Below are 5707 nucleotides of genomic sequence, written 5' to 3' on the forward strand. Positions count from 1 at the left end.
GGTTATGGGGTAGAATATTTTGATTTTATTTTTTATCATAATAAATCATATATAGAAATAAAATCATGGCTCTAGGTCCATTTGTTTCATCAGAGTTTAATTTAAAACTAATCATAACTCTGCAGTGTAAATTGTTCAACCTGGATAGTAACGAAGAATTGAAGATGACATTTGAAAATTCAGTCATTTGCTTGATTTTGGATGAAAGCTAAAAAAATGTCCTGAGATCTCTTGTGAATTTAATTTCTCTAATACTGATACTATTAAAACAAAACACACAAAACATTTTAGAAGTACATTGCCTTACCCCTGAAAGTATTTAGGAAGAAAAAAATCACTATTTCACTAATAACTTTGCATAATTTCAAAAAGTTACTAATGTCATAGTGGCTCTGTGTTTTAATTGCCTAGACACAACCTTATAAAGTGACTGTATAATTTTTGAAATGATTTTCTTTTTTCCTATTTTGTGTTTGATATGATTTATTAAAATTTAATTTTATGACTATTGAATATTACAAAAATTGTGCTTGTATTTGACACATCTTTGGATTTGTATCCATTTAACTTTCTAGTAATAATTACTTTTATTTTACTTTATGAAAGTATCAGATTAGAAAAAAAATGATTCTTTTCCAAAAATAGCTTGAGAAGCACCAGTCTAGATTTGACTCATCTATTGCATTTAAAAAAACTTCAGTGACAATATTTGTTACGTCCAAGATTCATATCTATTTGTTCTTGTTTTCACTTCTGCTTTTTCCTAAAAATTCCAGTTCTACATTAAAAGGAATTTTGAGTTTTATTCTCTTTAAATATCTAATACAAATTAATTTTATGGTATTTTTCAGACTTTCATAAAAGCAGCTTGTTGATTTAAAAAAATTAGCATTAGACATTTTGTTTTGTTTGTTTTTTTAATAATATTTTTTATTATATTATGTTAGTCACCACACAGTACACCCCTAGTTTCTGATGTAAAGTTCCATGATTCATTACTTGCGTATAACACCCAGTGCACCATGCAATACGTGCCCTCCTTAATCACCGGCCTATCCCATTCCCCTATCCCCTGCCCTCTGATGCCCTCAGTTTGTTTCCCAGAGTCCATAGTCTCTCATGGTTCATTCCCCCTTCTGTTTATCCCCTCCTTTCTTCTTCCCTTTCTTCTCCTACCGATCTTCCTACTTTTTATGTTCCATAAATGAGTGAAACCATATGATAATTGTCTTTCTCTGCTTGACTTATTTCGCTTAGCATTATCTCCTCCAGTTCTGTCCGTTGCAGTTAATGTTGAGAAATCGTTCTTTTTGATGGCTGAGTAATATTCCATTGTACATATGGACTACATCTTCTTAATCCAGTCATCTGTTGAAGGGCATCTCGGCTCCTTCCACAATTTAGCTATTGTGGACAATGCTGCTAGGAACATTGGGGTGCATATGGCCCTTCTCTTCACTATATCTGTATCTTTGGGTTAAATACCCAGTAGTGCAATTGCTAGATCATAGGGTAGCTCAATTTTTAACTTTTTAAGGACCTCCACACTGTTTTCCAGAGTGGCTGTACCAACTTGCATTCCCACCAACAGTGTAAGAGGGATCCCCTTTCTCCACATCCTCTCCAACATTTGTTGTTTCCTGCCTTGTCAATTTTTGCCATTCTAACTGGTGTAAGGTGGTATCTCAAGGTGGTTTTGATTTGAATTTCCCTGATGGCTAATTGTTTTGAACATTTTTTTCATGTGTCTGTTAGCCATTTGTACGTCTTCATTGGAAAAGTGTCTGTTCATATCTTCTGCCCATTTTTTGATTTGTTTATTTGTTTCTTGTGTATTGAGTTTGAGAAGTTCTTTGTAGATCTTGGATACCAGTCCTTTATCTGTAGTGTCATTTCCAAATATCTTCTCCCATTCCGTGGGCTGCTTCTTAGTTTTTTTGACTGTTTCCTTGGCTGTGCAGAAGCTTTTTATCTTGATGAAGTCCCACAAGTTCATTTTTTCTTTTGTTTCTCTTGCCTTTGGAGATGTGTCATTAAAAAAGTTGCTGTGGCCAATGTCAAAGAGGTTGCAGCCTATGTTCTCCTCTAGGATTTTGATGGCATTAGACATTTTGGAATATTGATTTTCAAGTCTTATTTTGAGTTAAAAAATTTGCAACGTGTTTGCTTCTTACTCTTCTTCTATTTTTATTTCTCTTGCTCATTCTTGTCCTCTGCTGACACTTCGCTGGCTTTGAGTTTGTAATTGTATCCCTTCAGTCCCCCAGGCTGCTGGTCCAGAGTCAGGTCCTATAAGGGCATCTGTGATTCTCCACTGTCATGGATAATGGAATTGTGATGATCCTGGTATCAAACAAATGGGCAACTGAGTTCATCTCCCGAATTTATCTTTTTGTATTTTTGGGGTCGGTATCTTTCTACAAACCACAGCAAATTATTTCCAGTAACTCTTGAGGTCCTGGCTTCAAGCAGATTTTGGCTCTGGTTTTCTAGCACTTCAAACTCCCACCCACCCAGAACACCTTCAACTTCTCTCCAGGAAAGCCAAATGCCTGGCCCCAACAGCCTACTCCTTGATGAGAAGCCAAATTGGTCTCTGCTTTCTGTTCTGCTCATCATTTTAGGTTTTTGTTCTATTCTGGACATTGGAGAGGTTTGGAGTCTGGAATTCCTATTTTACATCCATCATCACTATGACAACAACAAAGAAAATTAAACCAAAGTTTGAATTTACAGATACATTTTGACAAGGAGTCTTCAAAGTTTCTCACCTCAAATGTTTTATTGGGAAAGCGAAATTTCGACTTTGTCAGGCCAGCATTTAATACATTTTTAATGTTTCTTCAGTCATACAAACACCATCTCTAGTGGTACCTCTTCAGAATTTCCATTGTTTGGTCTGTGATGATAAATTTAAATAGAAAAAAATTCATACTCCAGATGTTGAAATTTAAATGAACTGAAGCCTGACCTCAAATTCTGTCTCAATTTATCCTCCCACACTTTCAGTAACTGAGATAAAGCCATGGGAAAAAAACATGGCATCATAGGAATTCATTAAGTGCTCATTCCTCTTAGTCACACCAGAAAAGTAGCAAAATACATCACCCTTTTTACAATGAAGTTTGTTTTCAATTATTAGTAACCTTTTGCTGCTGGCCTGTATCATCATTAATTGTTTTCAATTTTCTGCCTATTTCCATGCCACTATATGGAGTTTGGGGCTGCATGCCAAAACTTAAAGATACTTGAAGTAGGGCTAGCCAGCTAGAATTTCTCTTGTGAATGAGTTATGTTACTACAAATACGATACTTTCCTCTTTAAATGTTAACAGGTCTAAAGGTGACAGGTTCATTATTTGTGCTTTATGATAGAGAAGGTCATTTTCTATGGTAAAACATCCTAAACCTATCTTTTACCCATCCTTCTGTTACTTCAGTGATTCCCCTTTTCACTTAGAGGTCCCATATCCTCTCCCCTAGCCAACTTCTGATCGTCCTTGTCTTCTTCTCCTCTTCCCAAGGGAGAGAGATGACTTTCTTTCCGGGGGAGACTTTCTTTCTTTCAGGGGGAACTGCCAGTCCGTGGAGCAATCAGAACACACGTATCAGTAAAGTTCTCTGTCTTGTATGGGCGCATTCATGGTGCTGCAAAACAATTGTAATAGGAACATCAAAGGTGACTAATCACAGGTCACCATAAGAAATATAATAAAAATGAAAACGTTTGAAATATTGCAAGATGGCTGAGTAGCAGAAAGGGAGGGGGTGCGGGGATGAGGTAACTTGGTGAAGGGCAATAAGGAGGGCACGTGATGTGATGAGCACTGGGTGTTATGTGCAACTAATGAATCATTGAACGTTACATCAAAAACTAAAGATGTAAAAAAAAAAAAAGGAAATATTGCAAGAATTACCAAAATGTGGGGCACCTGGGTGGCTCAGTCGTTAAGCGTCTGCCTTCGGCTCAGGGCATGATCCCGGAGTCCTGGGATCGAGCCCCGCATCAGGCTCCTCCGCTGGGACCCTGCTTCTTCCTCTCCCGCTCCCCCTGCTTGTGTTCCCTCTCTCGCCGGCTATCTCTCTCTCTGTCCAACAAATAAATAAAATCTTTAAAAAAAAAGAAGAATTACCAAAATGTGACAAAGAGACATGGAGTGAGCAAATGCTGTTGGAAAAATGGAACTCACAGCTTGCTTGATACAGAGTTACCACAAACCTTCAATTTGTAAAAAATGCCCTATCTGTGAAGCACAATAAAACAAGGAAGGCCTGTATGACAATTTTTATGCCTTTTCTTTTTACAGTTTTATTCTTCCATTAAGATCTGTCACAATGACTTGTTTTCATATATCTTCTCTGTAACCTATTTTGTGTAATGTCCAGTTATCTGACCACTGGGGAGATTTTGGGGGGGGGGGTACAGCCCAGAGCATAAGAGACATCTATGTTCCGAATCTATTTTACATGTGGATATATTAATCTTATGAGACATCAATGGCTTTCATCCTATAACTCTCTTTCTCCTGAGCTAGGTGATTAGAAAGAGAATTAAGAAGGCTTTATTCCCATCCTATTGCCGGGCCTTAAATTGAACAGGAAGTGCCAATACCTTGGAGCCATTACTGTAAAATCTTTGCGTGCGGAGATTTGTGTGAAAACACGACACATCTGGAACAGGAGAGTAAGCAATCTGTTATTCTGTTACTAAAAAATAGCGTTAAATTCCTCGTTGCTACTGGCTACTTATTTTATGTAGCTGAATATGAAATGTAAAATGTAAGAAACAACCACCTAATTACAGAATCCATGAGTCCGTTGTCGTCTCTTCATTTGGAAAGCTCATTACCATGATTTCAGCGGCTCAGTGGAAGGTTATTTAGACAGCATTACGATGCCCCTTTTCTGTAGCTGTGCTGGATGGATAGGTGGCTCTCCAGTTGTCAAGGGTTGAGTGTGATTGCTAGAAACAATATAGGCATAAAAGTAAGAATCAGGGAACCTTCAACACATAGTAAATTTGCAGACATTTCCCCTGATTGTTAATTTTGAAAAGAAAATAATTTAGGTAATTCATTAAATCAACACTTACCTACGTGCAAGAATTATGTTTGGTGAAGGACTCTTCTTGATCCAGGGGGATACAAAACAGAAAGTGGATTAGATCCAGGGGGATACAAAACAGAAAGTGGATTAGATCACTCAGAATGCTCCCTGCTTGGAGCATTAGCCATATGCTTTGGGGTTTGGGAGATACGAAACGTGTCAAGTTACTTCATAATTCAGGCCTGGAGCTGCCTCTTTAAATGCACGGCTAGTCTTTATTTTCAGACAACATATTGCTCATTAGTCTTTCTTCAGATACAATCTTGGTGTTCATTTCTTCTTTGGCTGCTGAGCTCTGCATTCCGTGGCACCAATTATGGGATGGGTGACCTTAATTGTCTCCTGCATGTTGTCTAGGCCAGAGTGCCAGCTGGATTGCAGGACGGGTGAGGTTGCCCAGTGATGAGGGTCATGGAAAATTGGAAGCTGGGACTCTCACCGAGGCAGGAGAGAACGTAGACTGCAAAAATGGTCTGATCCTGAAAAGTACACTTGCAAGGGGCAGCATACACGCACTCTGACGCCTACACGCCGGGAGCCGACCCCCACGCTGCATTACTGGCTGTTTTGCCAATAGAGGGAGGATCCTTTGGATTTAGCA

General features: G+C 38.3%; 1 long non-coding RNA gene across 2 annotated transcripts; it reads right to left on the minus strand.

Annotated features, from left to right (window-relative positions):
* Positions 1–1044: 1044 nt before the first annotated feature.
* Positions 1045–5318, minus strand: LOC148109259 (uncharacterized). 2 transcript variants are annotated; one of them, XR_015726007.1, is made up of 5 exons: positions 5093–5318; positions 4795–4963; positions 4613–4671; positions 3918–4088; positions 1045–3648 (listed from the first exon to the last, which is right to left on the minus strand). It is a non-coding gene; the product is annotated as an uncharacterized LOC148109259 (long non-coding RNA). The 2 variants fall into 2 exon arrangements; XR_015726008.1 differs by lacking the exon at positions 4613–4671 and having other exon boundaries at positions 5093–5314.
* Positions 5319–5707: the final 389 nt, after the last annotated feature.

The sequence above is a fragment of the Ursus americanus genome, chromosome 11 (assembly GCF_024610735.1).
Source record: "Ursus americanus isolate L20-20 chromosome 11, mUrsAme1.1.p, whole genome shotgun sequence".
In the NCBI taxonomy this organism is placed as follows: Eukaryota; Metazoa; Chordata; class Mammalia; order Carnivora; family Ursidae; genus Ursus; species Ursus americanus.